We start from the raw sequence: 17631 nt of genomic DNA, 5'->3' as shown, positions 1-17631 counted from the left end.
ATTTCTAAGTCCATTGATCATATAGTTAAAATAATATTTTTAATTTTTTTTTTAAATTAAAGTTTTAATTATATATTTTAATTTAAAAAAAAGTTTAAAAAATTATTATTTTAACTATAGTCTGTATACACAAAAATCAAACGTAATATAAAAAAATAAAGGGAGTACCTAATTTGTTTAATCAAGTAGTTGAAATACTCTTTGGTACGAGGAAATTAACCACAAATGTCTTGCACTCTTTAGTGTAACTTCAATTCATATATCATCTGATATTTAGATGTTTGCGTTTTGATTTCTAGAATTTATATCGTATTTCAAAAAAAATTGTAGTTCAAAATTTATAAATAAACATTAATATTCTTATAAAATTTTAGAAGAGTCTATAAATATAATAATTTATACCTCTTTTCAAAAATGATAGAGTTGCTTTTTTCTTAACGGATAAAAAAGAAACTAAAGCAACAATATTGTTGGGAGAAATGGTACGTAATAATAAAAAATAATATTGACTACCTATAAATACAAAATATTGATTAATTTTAATTTATTATATTTGATAAATTATTTTATATTTTTCTTAAATCTTCTCCTTAAACCAAATTATCATCTTAATATTTTACTAAAATTTCTCCTCAAGTCAAACGACAATTTTCTATTATATTATATTCTCTAAACTTTCTTCATAAATCAAATTATATTTCTATAAAATATTCTCTTTCAATCAAATTACCAAAATCAAATTACCATCTTTATGTAAAGGCCAAATTCCAATATATTAAAAAAAATTCTTCTAAATCTTTCCCTTAAATCAAATTAACATTTTAGTATTCAAGGAGAAGACCGGGGCATTTACATGCAACATTTTGTTTTAGGAAGAGCTATGGATGCTACGAGACTTGAAAGTTTTTTTTATCATAAAAAACCCGTAACCGCTACCCTACCCTTCGGGGTGCGTACTGAATAAATCTCACGGACTCACGCAATAACCTACAAATCACGTGGATTAAGGTAAATCACATTTAAACGATATACTCTGATTCAGGAGGTATAATCATAAATTCTCTTTTTGCGTGATTCGAACTGTGACTAATAGGATAGTTATCCCTTATTTAGCCAACTGAATCAACCCTTACAGACGACTTGAAAATTCATTTTTATACTATTTGATTATAAATTACGTCACTTCCTATTTATATTTAAGTAATTTTGATATAGTCAAATAATATAATGGAGCACAATAGATGTTTAAGATGCTGGTAACGGTAAGAGTAAATATGACATATATTGGCAATGCACAAGTACAAGTCTGTTATAGAAATTATTTGATTTTTCAAAAATCACCGATAAATCGGTTCAAAATATTTGACCGAGTAGCTAAATCGATGATAAATTATCCAATTTGTCAAAATCTCCTAATGAATCACAAATTGATACATCAAACGAATATTTCTATTTCTGAAATATGTAATCATGAGTACAACAATAAAAAACCATATAATTTTATATATTAATGCATTTTCGCATGCACTTTAAAATTATAATTATAAAACATTTATTTTATTTTCAACGTAACGCATATACAAGTAAATACTATCATATAAAGGAAAAGAATAGGGCGTACGTGGCGTCTCTTAAATTATCTCATTCTCTTTTTTTTTGAATTAAATTTTTTAAAAACTGTAATTAATTTATATTCTTCTAAATTTTCTTTTTAAGTCAAAAAAGTTAATCTTATTAAAATATACAATTACCTTATATTTTTCTAAACTTTCTCTTCAAATCAAACAAAGTTAATCATGCATAACAAGTCTTACATTCTTCTAATATGAAACAATACATTAAAATATAATATTATAAAACGAGGATTTATTATTGGAGAAAAGTTTATACATATATCGACAGTAGCTGCAGCCTGCAATAATGGTGAACTGCAACCTTCCATCTATATATAGATATATATGGGGTCAACTCTAATAAAAAAAATTAGAATAGAAATTAGAACCAAATAATATTTTTTAGTTATTTCGAAATATAACACATATGGTATGAAAATTGATCGTTGAGAGATGGAGAAAAATAAAGTGAAGTCGGATTTAAAAAAAAATACCGTTTAACGGGAAAAATTAAATTAAAAACGGAGGAGAAAAGCTAAAATTATGTATAGAAGGGTGCAGATTAGTTGGGTGCTGTGATTTTTAGGGTCAGAGCATCTCTAAGGAGATTAGCTATTTTCATTAGCTAAATGGTAAAATAGATATTATTTAAAATTTATTGAACCTGTAAGAAATTTTACTTTAATGGTATTAGCTATAATGGTTAGCCATATTTGAAAAACATTATTGATTGTTATTTTTTAATTTTAATGATTTTATTCATATTTTATATCTAATATTTTATTCATATTTTTATTAAATACCAGTAAAAATAAAATATACAATTAATAACTTTTTTTTTGATATAATTGTTACAATCTAAACAAACTAGTTAACAAACATTACATATATATTTTAAAATATTTACTAATTTTATTTATTATCGTTTATAAGTAATTTTTATAAATACATAATTAAATTAAAATAGTTATAAAGTAATTAACGAATTTAGTTAACAGTGATTTTTTTTAAACAAACAATGAATTTTTTTATAATTTTATAATAAAATAATTTTACACTTAACATTAAATAAAATTAAAATTTAAAATTTAAAAGTAATACATATATATTTTATAACTATTAAATTATGAATATATATACAGATATACCTAGACACATAACTAGGGTTGTAGCGGGAGAATACATTATTTTGGAGGGAAATGACATGAATTTGATATAAATAATGGATTCCCATTCAATATATTTACCTTGCTGGTTTTTCATTATCTAAAAGTTTTGCTAACAGGTTGGAGAGCTGTTTTTTTTACATATTAGGTATATTTTTAAATTTTTAATTGCCAGCTAGATTTTATAGCTAACAGGTGCATCGTTGGAGATGCTCTCATTAGATTAGATTATCTAATGACTTAGATTAGTTTCTAATTTTTATTTTAATTTTAGTTTCTATTTTTGATTATTTGCCTATATATATTTGTATGTATAAATATATATATGTAAGTATTGTTTTTAAATTAAATTATTGATTTTATGATATATTTTTATTGAGCGGTGTGAATGAAGTTTTGATCGTACTAATATTTGTGTTTCGTTTGTGAGTTCAGGTTTGGTCAATCTTCTCAGTATCGGCCACTTTACTCGTAGAGGGTTCTAAGATTTATTTTGATTACCCATAAGAAAACTGGCATAAGGAAATAAAACATGTTTGTTGCAAATTTGGATTCAAGCAAATAAGAATAAAGTGAGTTGTTTCCACCGTGAGTTGTTTCCACTCAAAAGGCATTTAGCTAAGAACGATCAACTTTCTTTTAATTTGGGCACCCTACAGCAATCCAATTCACTAACAACAAATGGTGATTTTATTTTCTTTTAAATGTTACTCTATTTTTTATAATTTTCTTACGAGTTGGATTTTTAAAATTTATAGTTGCGAGTTAACACTTTTGGAGATATGAAACATTTATGCCAAATTATAAAAATTGAAATAGGGTATAATTTGATTCGATTATTCTCTTATTTTGATTATTTAAAATAAAAATAAATTATGTTATATCATCAGGTAGTATATAATCCCTAACAACCATAAATGAAATGATAGTCTTAAAAAAAATTAAAATATAAATACCTACATACAATACAAATACTTACATGTAACAATGAAATAAATACATAATCCTACAACTTTAAAAACCAAACACCTACATCTAAATAAAAATGGTGTTAAATTATTATTCTAAAAAATAAAATATACTTTCAACCAAACAAAATATTAACTAACATATATTTTAAAATAAAAAGTTAATTTAACTTAATTTATATTATTTGTAAATATAGAGGTAAAATCTTTTAATACCTATTTACAAAGAAAACACAAAATGGTTAATTATTTTTTAACACAACTAAGTTAATTATTTTTTAACTTACTTACACTTCAAAACTTAAATTTAACAACCCCTCCGATTGACATAAAAATTTTCAAAAATTACAGCACACCATTATATTTTCTTAAAATTTTAGTTCTTGCAAAAATAATAACGTGATAAGAAATTTTTTACAAGAAATAATAAAAAATTTAAATTAAAGCACATTAGTTTTTATTAAAATACAAATTATTAGATTTTAATTAAAAAATAATTACTATATGATTACGGTAAAATGTGAAATATATTTTAGTCCTTCAAATAAAATTTTGTTTTAACAACTATCTTATACTTAAAAACTAAAAATTGCTCAAACTGAATCTTAAACCAAGTTTAAAGCCCACTATAATTCTGTTTTACTAATATAAGTTATAACTCTACACATATGAAAAATTTAAGAACATGAAAAGTATATTATTTTAGAGTTATTTTCATTTTGCATCCTAACGCTTTTGGGTAAATATAAATTGGGTACAGAACTTTGAATATATGTAATCCGCACCCTTCAATTATGATACCCCTCTCAGAAAATACCCTTTATAGCACATCCCCGTTATATTTGATGGTGAATTAATGGTCAAATGTTTGATGTACCCCAAATACAACTAATTATATCAAAATAACAAAATGCAACCACTTTTGAAATAAAACAGAACAAAATCCTCTGCTTCAAAGTGGGCGATAACCTATCGAAAAGATGTCGAAACCACATCTCACGATACAACAAGCATAACCCGTGATCATTATCAATGTACTGAGCCACAACATCCACAGAAGGTCAATGAGTGTCTTTGAACAAGGGTTCACTTAGTGTTTCAAACGAGGTCTCGTACATATGAAGAATCTTCTTTTCGCGGATGTGTCGGTAGAGATGAACCACGAATGATTTGAACGAGTTGGGTACGAAATTCGGGTCGTAACCGGCCAATTCGAGCTGTTGAATTTCTTCGAACTCGTAATTGGACGCCATTGTCACTACAAGAAACAGTTCTATCAGCGACCGACTATCAGCGACCGCTGCCGGTAGGAGAAGCTTATCAGCGACCGCCTCCCGTCGCAGAAATCAGTAGCAGATAAACTGGTCGCTGTTAGGTACAACGGCGACGTCTTTCAGCGACAGCTTTTTTTGCATCCGCTATTAGCGACAACGAGGTTGCTACTCCTAGTCAGCATCGTCTTATGTGATGCCACGTGTCTGCGACGCCATCAGTGACCGCATTTCGTAGCCAACATTTGCGACACCTTTCAGCAACAGATTCTCGTCGCACATGTTCACGACTGATATTAGCGACCGTAGTCCGTCTCCAATATTTGCGAAAAATTTAGCAACAACTTTTCCGTCGCTTTTGGACATACTTATCTGCTACAAACTTTTGCTACAACCTGCCGTCGCTGAAAACACCGACCAGTATTAGCGACCATTTTCTGCCGCTGATTTAATTCTTATTTGCTACTAGTTTTAGCTACTATTTGCGGTAGCTGAAACTAGCGACCAACATCAACTACTGGTCTTTGTCGCCGATTAATTATTTTATCGAAATAATAACAACTACTGCTTTCTGTCGCTGATATTTATTTTTTAACTAAAATATTGTTGCTTTTTCAAATTTTCTATATTTTATATATGTTTTATCCCCACACAAAAAATTTGCTATATATAATAATTGTCCCAACACAAATATAACATCTCCTGGGATATTAAAGAGTTCATAATATCTTAAAACAACATTATCCTTGAACAAATTAAAAAATTCACAAGATCTTGAAACAACATAATCCTTGAACAACTTAAAGAGTTCACAATATCTTAAAACAACATAATCCTTGAGAACCACACCCATATGTTCGAATATCGTTAAAGTACGAAAGAAAATTCAGAAATATCATTGCATACATAAAATCCTACGATGAACCAAACTCGTCATCCTTATCAAGATGCTGCTGGTGCGATCCCTGCATTTAACACAATAATAAAACCATTTAAATTTTTATTGAATAACTCTGATTAATTGGGCAGTACATGCTTAGATGTTTGATTACCTCATTATTGTCCTTCTGTTGTGATGCATTTGCCGCAGCCACTGCACGAGCTAACTCATCAGGATGTAAAGCCGCTAAATACCCTGCCAGTATAAGAAGTAGCTCTGGATTTTGGCATATAGCTCTCACACAGTCAGCCGGACCATGGGCAGATGGATGGCTCGATGATTGTGAATACTGTGTGCTACCCGAGCCATAAATGGATGGGCGTCGTCGCTGACCTTGACCTTTAACATAGTTCTTCTTGACAGTTGAAGCCTCCTCCCACAACTTCTGATCAAAATCAGGACGTTCGGCGCCTTCAAGATAACGCTCAACAAATAAACGGCGATAAGTATCCTGTCATGATATTAATAATGAAAAAGTTAAAAAAGAGGGTAAGAAAATACCAATATTATTTATCAAAATTATGTAGATAAATGTAACTATATTAATAAAATTATTTATCAAAAAATGTAGAACATGGCAATGCTTTGTGGCAGTGTGTTCTCTCTCTCCTAACAGTTGTAATTCAGTTCTAACATTTACATGACAGGCTAGCATGAATAAAGAACATGCTCTAATAATCTATCAACAGGAAATGTGTGGCGGCCTCCAAACCCGGGTCAGAAGTTTGGGGTCCACACACACACACCTTATTAATAACCTGCTTATAACAATGATAAAGATAATAATAATGATATGCAGTGACCCTACTTATCAACTACCACGGACCGCAACAGGTTAAAGTATGCACACAAGCCAACCATACTTACTTATATTACAAACAGTTCAAATCCCAACTATCCAACTTAGAACTGAGTATTAAACATTATTACAAACTTTTTACAAACTTAAATTATTCCAAAAGAAGCCTACTAGCTCAACTCGATCAACCTGAACCCCTAGCTCTCGCGCTGGACTGGGGATCCTCGGTACCAACCGGTTCCTTTTTAACTGGAAAGAACATAAACAACATCGCACAAATGAGCTAACTAGCTCAGCAAGTCACAATGACAAAACTGAGAATAATGATCATCAGGTAAATATGGTTATGATATCAAGTGAACAATGGATTATGATTTAGAATTGGATATTATATTTTCATTTTAAAAACCAAGGTTAGGCTGCTGATCAGTCACACACTAACCCCTAGCAAAGCACACATCACTGCTCTAACTACTGGATCCAAGGCACACATTGGTCTAACTTGACCATTATATGGTCTGACCACGAATCTGGTCCATAATTTTATAAAAACAATCAAATTCTACCATAATAACAGAATAAGCAGTAATAAACAATAAACAGGATCATTAACAACATTGGACGTTCAATAATGAAAATGGTTTCAATCTGTATAAAGATCAATATGGCATTTTCAAAGTTTGGCTGTTAGGTAATGAAAGAATTGGATAACAAAGGAATCAACATTTCAGGGTTCCAAGGATTTGATCTTTCAAAGCATAAGATACAAGGGTTTGAATGTGTAAGCAATCTGGTTCAGTGTTTAATATTTAGTTTGTATATATTTGTGGAGTGGTATCGTATATTTGAGGTTCGTATTTGGGTATACAACAATCAATGGTCTAGAAAGAATCAGGTTTACGGCTCAAGATCAATAACTGGAATCAAGGTTTAGGGTTCAGTGCTTTAAAGCACTTGCAATATAAAACAGGAATATCAATCACTACAATATCTCGAGAAAGTTCAGAACACTTGCCTGGTACTAGCTTACTAAACTGCACTTGCTCTCAATCACCACTGTATTACTCCTTGACTATCTGTTTCCCTTTCCTACGCTTTGCCTCTTCTGCTCACATAACATAAGCATCTATCAATATTTAACTTATACGATTCTATTCGACACATACTTCTATCTACCCTTCGTTTCACCCAAATCCGATTAACGGATTGAAAGTTATGCAATAAACAAGTAAACATCGAATATATAGACCGACAGTTAACCAACAAGTCACATATAACACATAACACGTCACATAATCAATGGTATATCATTTATAAAGAAGTCTCGGGTCATAAATAGGCTTTCGGATATTTAAAATAATTTTTAAAACATTTTTCGGAATTAAAATAGATCGTTGAATCAAGTTCGAAGTAGTAAACAGGGTTCGGTTGGCCAATTCTGGCTTCAAAACAATTTCATAGTAATTATCGAGCCTTGAAAACAATTTAAAATAATCTTTTAAAGCTCGAAATTATTTTTTCGGAATTTTTAAATCATTTTTAAATAATTAAATCTAATTAAATAATTAATTAAAATCAATTAATAATTAATTAAATCAATTAATCAATCAATTTCCGAATTAATTGACCAATTAATCAATTAAAAATTAACTGAAATTAATTAACTAATTAATTCAGATTTATTTTTGAATTAAAAATAATTTTCGGAATTAAAATAATAATTTTTGGAATTTTCAGAAATTAAAATCGAATTTTTTTAATAAAAATAAATAAGAAATATGATTTTTGAATATTTTTAAAACATGAATCCTATTTTTGCAAATTCTGGAAAGTTCAGGGACGTAATTGTTTCTTCCCCAATAATTCAGGTACTAAACTGTAATTTTACAGGGGGGTCGCCGGAAAATGCCCTGTCTCGCCGGAGAAGACGATCCAGGAATGCTCAGGCCACCACCACCTCCAGATCACATCTATAATTCATCAGGAACATAACTATGCCATCAAATCGACCTGATAATCCCTGAGTTGGCCGGAATTTGGCCGAGAAGTTCGTCGGTTTTCGGCGAGTTCGACGTAAACTTCAAATGACAACTCCCTTCTCTACAGACCTCATCGATTTGTGAAACTGGTACGAATAGATTGCAAATTTCACAGAGAATACAACCCACTATACCACAACATCTATCTATCCCGAAATAAGAAACCCCCAAATTCAATTAAGAACATTCATACGGGTTATAAACCCTAATTTTAAAATTCGAGAATTAAACTCAATTTTGAACATGTTATTGAACTCCAAATCAGACGTATGACATATGAAAATCATCAGGAAAACAAGCTCTACAACATGCAAGCATCAAATCATACAAACAATCATCCGAACAAAAAATCATATTTTTAATAAAATTAATTCGAAAATAAATAATTTTTCAGAAAATAAACCTTGATTTCTACAGTGATTTGGAACACAAAATCTGATAGAACACCTCAAGACCTTTGGACTGAGTACTCGAGCTTTTCAAAAGGACTCCGGTAACACCTCCGATTGATGGTTTGATTCTCAGAAGATTATATGAATATAGGAATTTTCTCTGAAAATTTATATAATTAACTGTCTGCAAATGATTTTTGATACGAAATAAAATACGGAAAGGCTATTTATAATTACGGAAAATTAGTATCCCGTTGGATCATTCCGGATATAAAACGGTAAGTTTATTTGTAGAAACTGATCCAAACGGTATCGGTTTTCGGGACAGTTATTCAAACCAGTACAATTTGTACTGCGGTCTTGGTCTCAAAGCCTGGTTATACGTATTACGAGGTGATAATTGGGATAGTTTAATAAAAAGCTCCCGTTTATCGAAAATACGAATTTTATTGATTTACCGAAACGAATATTGTATCAAAAATGTTGCGCCGGGACCCGCGCAGGACAAACCGTACGCCGGATCGAAAAAGTCAAAACATGGAATATGCTCGGAATATTATAATTAGGTTAGGAAGGAGTTCTCGGAAGAGTTTCGGGTTCCAAAAACGTAACAACGGATGACGTCGGTTGGTTCCCGTTTTTATAAAATAGATTTTAAATACTCGGAAAAAGATTTTATAAATTTCATATGATCCTTATAAATTCATAAATCAACATAAAAATAATTGGGAAGATATGACAATTATCTATATTTTATTTTGGACATATAAAAATTAAAATACTCAATTAATAATATTTTTAAACATCCAAACACATTTAACACTTAACAATTAATTCACAGCATAGATACTGAACACATATATTAATTATTTATTAGCAAAAATAATTACACAATATATCCCAGATATTACATCCTCCCCCCTAAAAGGATTCTGTCCTCAGAATCTCCTAAGAAAACAAATGAGGGTACTTTTCTCTCATATCACTTTCTAACTCCCAGATTAACTCTTCAACCTTTGGGTTTTTCCATAACACTCTTACTAGCTTTACCACTTTATTTCTCAATACCTTCTCTCTTTTCTCTAAAATCTCTATCGGACTCTCTACATATGACAAATCTGCCTGAAACTCTATTGGCTCATATTCTATTACATGCCTGGAGTCTGGATTATATTTCTTAAGCATTGATACGTGAAAGTATTGTGAATGTGCTCCATGTGCGGAGGTAACGCCAACTCGTAAGCTACTTTGCCAACACGCTTTAGAATCTCAAAAGGTCCGACATATCTTGGGCTCAACTTTCTTTTCTTTCCAAACCTCGGTAGTCCCTTCCACGGTGATACTTTCAGTAATACCAAGTTTCCTTCTTCGAATTCCATGTCTTTCCTGGACTGGTCTGCATATTTCCTTTGACGGTCCTGTGCGGCTATTATTCTCTTCTGGATTATTTCAACCACTTCCTTTGTTTGTTGTACTAATTCCGGTCCAAGTATTTTGCGTTCTCCTACTTCGTCCCAATGCACTGGAGATCTGCATTTGCGTCCATAAAGGGCTTCATAGGGTGGCATCCCAATACTGGCATGATAACTGTTATTATAAGCAAACTCTACGAGAGGTAAATGCTCGTCCCAACTTCCTTTGAAATCAATAGCACAAACACGTAATATGTCCTCGATTGTCTGAATCGTTCTTTCACTTTGGCCGTCCGTCTGGGGGTGGTAAGCTGTACTCATATTCAGTCTTGTTCCCAAACATTCTTGAAAACTTTTTCAAAATCTCGAATTAAATCTTGGATCTCGATCAGATACGATAGACACAGGAACTCCATGACGAACTATAATTTCCTTCAGGTACATATGGACCAACTTGTCGAGTGAAAATCTTTCATTTATAGGCAGAAAATGAGCTGACTTGGTAAGTCTATCCACTATAACCTAAATGGCATCATGATTTGCCCTTGTCCTTGGTAATCCAACTATGAAATCCATGGCAATATGTTCCCACTTCCACTCTGGAATCTCCAATGGCTGTAGCAATCCGCTTGGTCTTTGATGTTCGGCTTTAACTCTCTGACATGTATAACATCTGCTAACCCATTCCACAATTTCCCTCTTCATGTCTGGCCACCAATAATTTTCCTTTAAATCTCTATACATTTTGGTACTCCCTGGATGGATTGAATACCTTGAATTATGTGCTTCCTGTAAAATTTCATTCTTTAGCTCCGTCACCGGTGGAATCCAAATTCTTGAAGAAAACCTGAGAATACCTTGATCATCCTTCTGTTGGATTTTTAAACGCAGCGGGGCGTGGAAAAACACTTTTACACACACAAAATCCAAATAAAAGCATATAAATCGTGAATAAAAATTCGAAGGATCGAATCTAACCTTTAAAAATAATTCGGAGACAACGATCAGAGATCCTTAGCAGTTGCTCCTCAAGTGTGAAGCACTCCACCGGTATCCACCAAGAAAACGACTTTTAGGAGGAGGAGGAGGTGGAGAGAATTTGGTTTTCTAAAACTTTTGGGTTTCTTGGGTTTAGAATAAAAATAGGGTCTATAATAGTGTATTTATAAGCAAAATTTTCAACTGAAATTTTCCCATAAATATTATTATTATTATCCCATTTATTATTTTCATTAATAATTAAAACACCTTTTAATTATTAATCCTTTTTCTAAACACTTTAGAAATAATTCTCTCTCTTGATTTAATTTCCAAAAATTAAATCCTTAATTAATAATATTAAGAACTTTTCTTAATTAATTTATAATCAATTAAATCTCATTTAATCAATTATTAAATTTTCCAATTAATTATTTATTTCACAAATAAATAATTATTAGCCATTATTAATTAATTCCTCCACCATAAAATCATTCTCTTTTTATGGTGTGACCCTATAGGTTCAATATTACGCCGGTAGTAGAAATAAATAATAATAAAACTATTTTATCATTATTTATATAAATTCTCTAATTTATTAAATATGATTAATTAATTAATCACATTTATTCTACATTGTGAGTGATGCTTCTCAACATATCGCGACTATCCGGATAATATGAATTCACTGCTTAGAATACCAAGAACCTGTCAGTGAATAGTTACCGTACAATAAACTCCTTCTACCCTACAATGTCCCGATTAAATACAAGGCATGGATCTCGTGTCAAGCCTATCTAATTTAATCACTTGCTTACCATTTACTATGCGTAGTTCTATGCAAATTAGAAACTCCTTTCTAATTTCATTTACTCTGGCTAGAGATTCCTGAACTAGCATAAGTGGATCAGCCTTGAACATTCGCTTCCTTCACTGGAAGGGGTAGATCCTTTATTGATCATACTATCTTCATGTACAATTCCTATACCCAGTAGAGCCCTAATAATTGTCCCTGGAGACTAAGAACTAAACCAAAGCACAGTTCAGTGTACACAAGATGACTATGATGACCTCAAGTCTAAGGATACTTGTACAACTATCACTAAGTGAACAACTGCTGACACGTGAGTGAACTCCATCATTTGTTCAGCTGTGCGAGTCATGTTCAGTGAACTTATTCCATAATAAGCACCTACATACTAGCTATAGTGTCACCACACAAATGTCTATGAGAACAGACATCCTTCATAATAAAGCAAGCATAGTATGTACCGATCTCTGCGGATTATTAATTACCAGTTAGTAATCCTACGACCAGGAACTATTAAAGTTTAGAGTTATCATCTTTTTAGGTCTCACTATTATGATCTCATCATAATCCATAAAAAGCTTTACTCTAAACTATGGTATATCTTATTTAAACACTTAAATAGATAGAGCCCGTAATAAAAACAAAACAAGTCTTTATTAATATCAATGAAATCAAAACAGATTACATAAAAGTTATTCCTAAATCCTAATACACGATTGGACTTAGGACATATTCCTTTCAATCTCCCACTTGTATTAAAGCCAATCACTCTGGTATCTAATACCCATCTTGACGATCAAAGTGACTTTCATAAAGTAGCTTTGTGAGTGGGTCTGCTATGTTGTTATGTGTGTCAACTCTATTTCAATACAATACAAGAAATGTAATCGCGCTCCCACTAACCCTTTTGTAGACGCATGGTTCATCCAAGTTTTTGATAAAATCAAACTCTTTGATTGTCTCATCAAAACGGATGTTCCATCTACGAGAAGCTTGCTTTAAACCACATATGGTTCACAGCAGCTTACACACTAGGTTTTCATTTCCCTTGGAAAGAAAACCATCTGGCTATTTGCCAGATCTCATAGTCGTAGTAAGCAACATTCGCAAGCAAAATCCGAACTGATTATAATAGGGCAACAGGTAAAAGGCTTCATCAAAGTCAATCCATTGCCTTTGTTTGAATTCTTTTGCCACAAGCCTGGCCTTATAGGTCTCCACCTGGCCATCTGCTATAATCTATCTTTTGTATACCGTATACATAGATTCCATTCTGGATTTCATGGCACTATGCCATTTCTCTGAGTCAACACTACTCATATCCTCATTATAGGTCACAGGGTCGTCATCATCAAATGATTGACAACTCATTGTCATTCTCAATGACAAGGCCATATTACCTCTCAGGTTGGCGAGACACTCTCCCTGATCTATGAATGGGCTGTTCCACAAAAGGTTGTTCAGTCAGAACAGGTGTTTCCACTCGATCTGTAGTAGTTTGTGCTTCTTGAACTTCATTAAGTTCAATTTTGCTCCCACTGTTTCCTTCAAGGATAAACTGCTTTTCCAAGAAGGTAGCATGTCTGGAGACAAACACCCGATGATCGGTGTAAAAGTAATACCCTAAAGTCTCTTTGGGATATCCCACAAAACTATATTTTACGGATCGAGATTCCAGCTTATCTGGGTCAACTTTCTTGACATAAGCTGGACATCCCCAAATCTTAACGTGTTTAAGACTCGGTTTCCTTTCTTTCCATATCTCATACGGAGTTTGAGGAACAGATTTGGAAGGTACCTTATTCAGTAAATATGCTGAGGTTTCCAATGCATAACCCCATAGGAATACTGGAAGATTTGCATAGCTCATCATGGATCGAACCATGTCTAACAGAGTTCGATTTCTCCTTTCAGATACCCCATTCAACTGTGGAGTATATGGAGGAGTCCACTGGGAGACTATACCATTTTCTTTGAGATAATCTAGAAACTCTCCATTCAAGTATTCACCAGCTCGATCTGATCGAAGAGTTATAATACTGTGTTTGGTTTGTTTCTCCACTTCATGTTTATATTCCTTGAACTTTTCAAAGGCTTCAGACTTGTGTTTCATCAAATACACATATCCGAATCTAGATCTATCATCTATGAAAGTAATGAAGTACGAAAATCCTCCCATGGATTGCGTAGATATTGGTCCACATACATCTGTGTGTACCAATCCTAGCAAATCTGTAGCCCTCTCTCCATGTCCACTAAATGGAGATTTGGTCATTTTACCCAATAAACAAGACTCGCATGTAGGATATGATTCAAAATCAAAGGGGTCTAGTAACCCTTCCTTATGCAATGTCCGAAGTCTATTTTCACTTATATGACCTAGCCTACAGTGCCATAAATAGGTCAGATTTTCATCATCTCATTTTCTTTTATTAGTTTGTTCAATCTGAAGTAAATCATGCTCTACGTCACATACATACAGACCATTATTTAAAATTCCACGTCCATAAAGAACATTATCTCTAAGGATAGAACATTCATTATTCTTAATAATAAATGAAAATCCATCCAAGTCTAACTTGGGAATAATATTCCTCACAATCGAGGGAACAAAATAACAATTATTTCAAACAATAGTCTTGCCCGTAGGCCTATGTAAATAAAATGATTCTACATCTTCAGCAGCAACTCTTGCCCCATTTCCCATCAGTAGAATCACCTCCTCTTCCTCAAGAGTCCTACTTCTCCTTGGTCCCTGCAACAAATTGCAGATATGAGAACCACAGGCGGTATCTAATACCCAAGTAGAAATGACATATTCACTTCTATCATGAACATACCTGAATCAGAAGCGGTAGTCTCACTACCCTTCTTCTTCAATTCTGCAAGGTAAACCTTATAGTTCCTCTTCCAGTGCCCTAACTTGTTACAGTGAAAGCAAACAACTTTGCTCTTGGGGTCTTCAGCTTTTGGTGGAACCGGCGTTTTCTCACCTACTTTCTTCTTCTTGGAAGAGTTCCTCTTCCTTTTCTTAGGATTGGAACCTTCACCAATTAGAAGAACAGAACTCTTCTTAGGGGAAAATTCGATTCCGCAGTCTTCAACATGTTGTGGAGTTCAGGCAGGCTGACATCCAACTTATTCATGTAAAAGTTCACAACAAACTGCGAGAACGAACTCAGAAGCGATTGCAAGACCAAGTCTTGGCTCAGCTCCCCATCCATGGCAAAACCAAGTTGTCCAAGACGTTCAATCAAATTGATCATCTTAAGTACATGGTCATTCATAGATGATCCCTCAGACATCCTACACCCGAACAGCTCCTTCGATATCTCATATCGAGCTGTCCTCCCTGCCACATCATACAACTCTTGTAGATGCATGAGGATAGTGTGAGCATCCATATGCTCATGTTGCTTCTGTAGCTCAATGTTCATGGAAGCTAGCATGATGCATTGAGCAACATTTGCATCATCCATCCACTTACGATACACAACGTGTTCATCATTATGTGCATCACTAGCAGGTTTAGTAGGCTTAGGTGAGTCAATCACGTATTCCAGCTTCTCAATCCTGAGAACAATTCTCAAGTTTCGAAGCCAGTCAGCATAATTAGGACCAGTCAATTTGTGAGCATCTAGTATGCTCCTGAGTGATAGTGCAGAAGACATAACGTACAAAGTAAATCTGTAAATGATAAACACATAACAACACTTAGCAAATATTCGATTTCATTTTAAAACACTATATGAATCGGGTCTTTATTCATAAGTGGCTCCCACTAGTTTATCTAATTTATTCAACCCTCTACATGAAAAATTAAGCATTCATAATGCTAGTGGGAATAGGGATCCTACATTCCATTACACGACCCCGGCTGTAGCACGAACCGCCATGTAATGTTCAATAGGCAGACAACTCTTGTCAATTACATCTCATGTTATTCCCTAATCAAACTTTAGCCTCTTGAATAATTGAGTCACGGCTGTGGCACGACAAACTCAATATTCTAAGTCAAGTCTAACCCAACATTCCGTACAATTGAATCAGTCACCAAAGGCCCACAGCTGTGGCACGTAACGACCTTTAGATTCTTATTCAATGTACACATCTCTATATAATAGACAAGTATTTCTTATTTCGAAATCAAATCCCTCAGCTGTGGCACGAAACGACAATGATTCAAAAATAAGAACTACTTTTCTATCATGTTGGAAGGCTATGACCGACACAAGCCCGTTGTATCATTGGCCAATTACTACTTGATATTATTTAATTTTAGAGGGATTATATTATGTTACAATCATAATCATATTATAAAGAAATTCTTTCTTTTAAATTAAATATTTCAAATTAATAATCAATAATCAGATGATTCCCAGATCGGGTGGAGCATTGTCTAGAGGTGTCACTTAATAACCCTTTCTTACAGATAGAAATCTGTTGTTGACAGAATCATCCTTTCTCTCATATCGAAAATTCATATTCAATTACGTGTTTCACAAACACAAGAATCTCATGATTGTATTCATAATATTGTTCTTAAGGTTATGAAACAATTTCACTATGCTAGGTTATCTAACAAACGCCTTATGTTCATTTAAGTTCACCTAAATCTATCATCGCATGATAAACTAAGTATATATCACATATATCAACATGAATAAACATCAAGGTAGGCATGTTACATCATCTAGCACATTAGTCTAAGCATTATACATCTCTATGTATCACATGAAACATTTAAAAGCAATCAAAAATAGTCAAAAACAGCTTTAAAACACTTCATGGAAATATAAACAGTTCAAACCTTTTATATAAACTAAAATTGATCACTCCATTAGATCCGTCTCGGAAAAACGAATCCAACGGTATATTACACGCCCAAAACGGAGTTACGAAACTCCCAGAAAATCAAATTTAATATGGACAGTCGGGCTATAACGCATTACAGGAACGTGTTACAAGCCCTGTAACGCATTCCGGTGATGCGTTACAGCCTTTTAAGCCATTTAAAAGGTGTAACGCATTCAGGTGGAGAGAATTTGGTTTTCTAAAACTTTTGGGTTTCTTGGGTTTAGAATAAAAATAGGGTCTATAATAGTGTATTTATAGGCAAAATTTTCTGCTGAAATTTTCCCATAAATATTATTATTATTATCCTATTTATTATTCTCATTAATAATTAAAATACCTTTTAATTATTAATCCTTTTTCTAAACAGTTTAGAAATAATTCTCTC

The sequence above is a fragment of the Apium graveolens genome, chromosome 7 (genome assembly GCF_009905375.1).
Source record: "Apium graveolens cultivar Ventura chromosome 7, ASM990537v1, whole genome shotgun sequence".
NCBI classification, from domain to species: Eukaryota; Viridiplantae; Streptophyta; class Magnoliopsida; order Apiales; family Apiaceae; genus Apium; species Apium graveolens.
The sequence above is the reverse complement of the archived record's forward strand: the minus strand, read 5'-3'. Positions refer to the sequence as shown.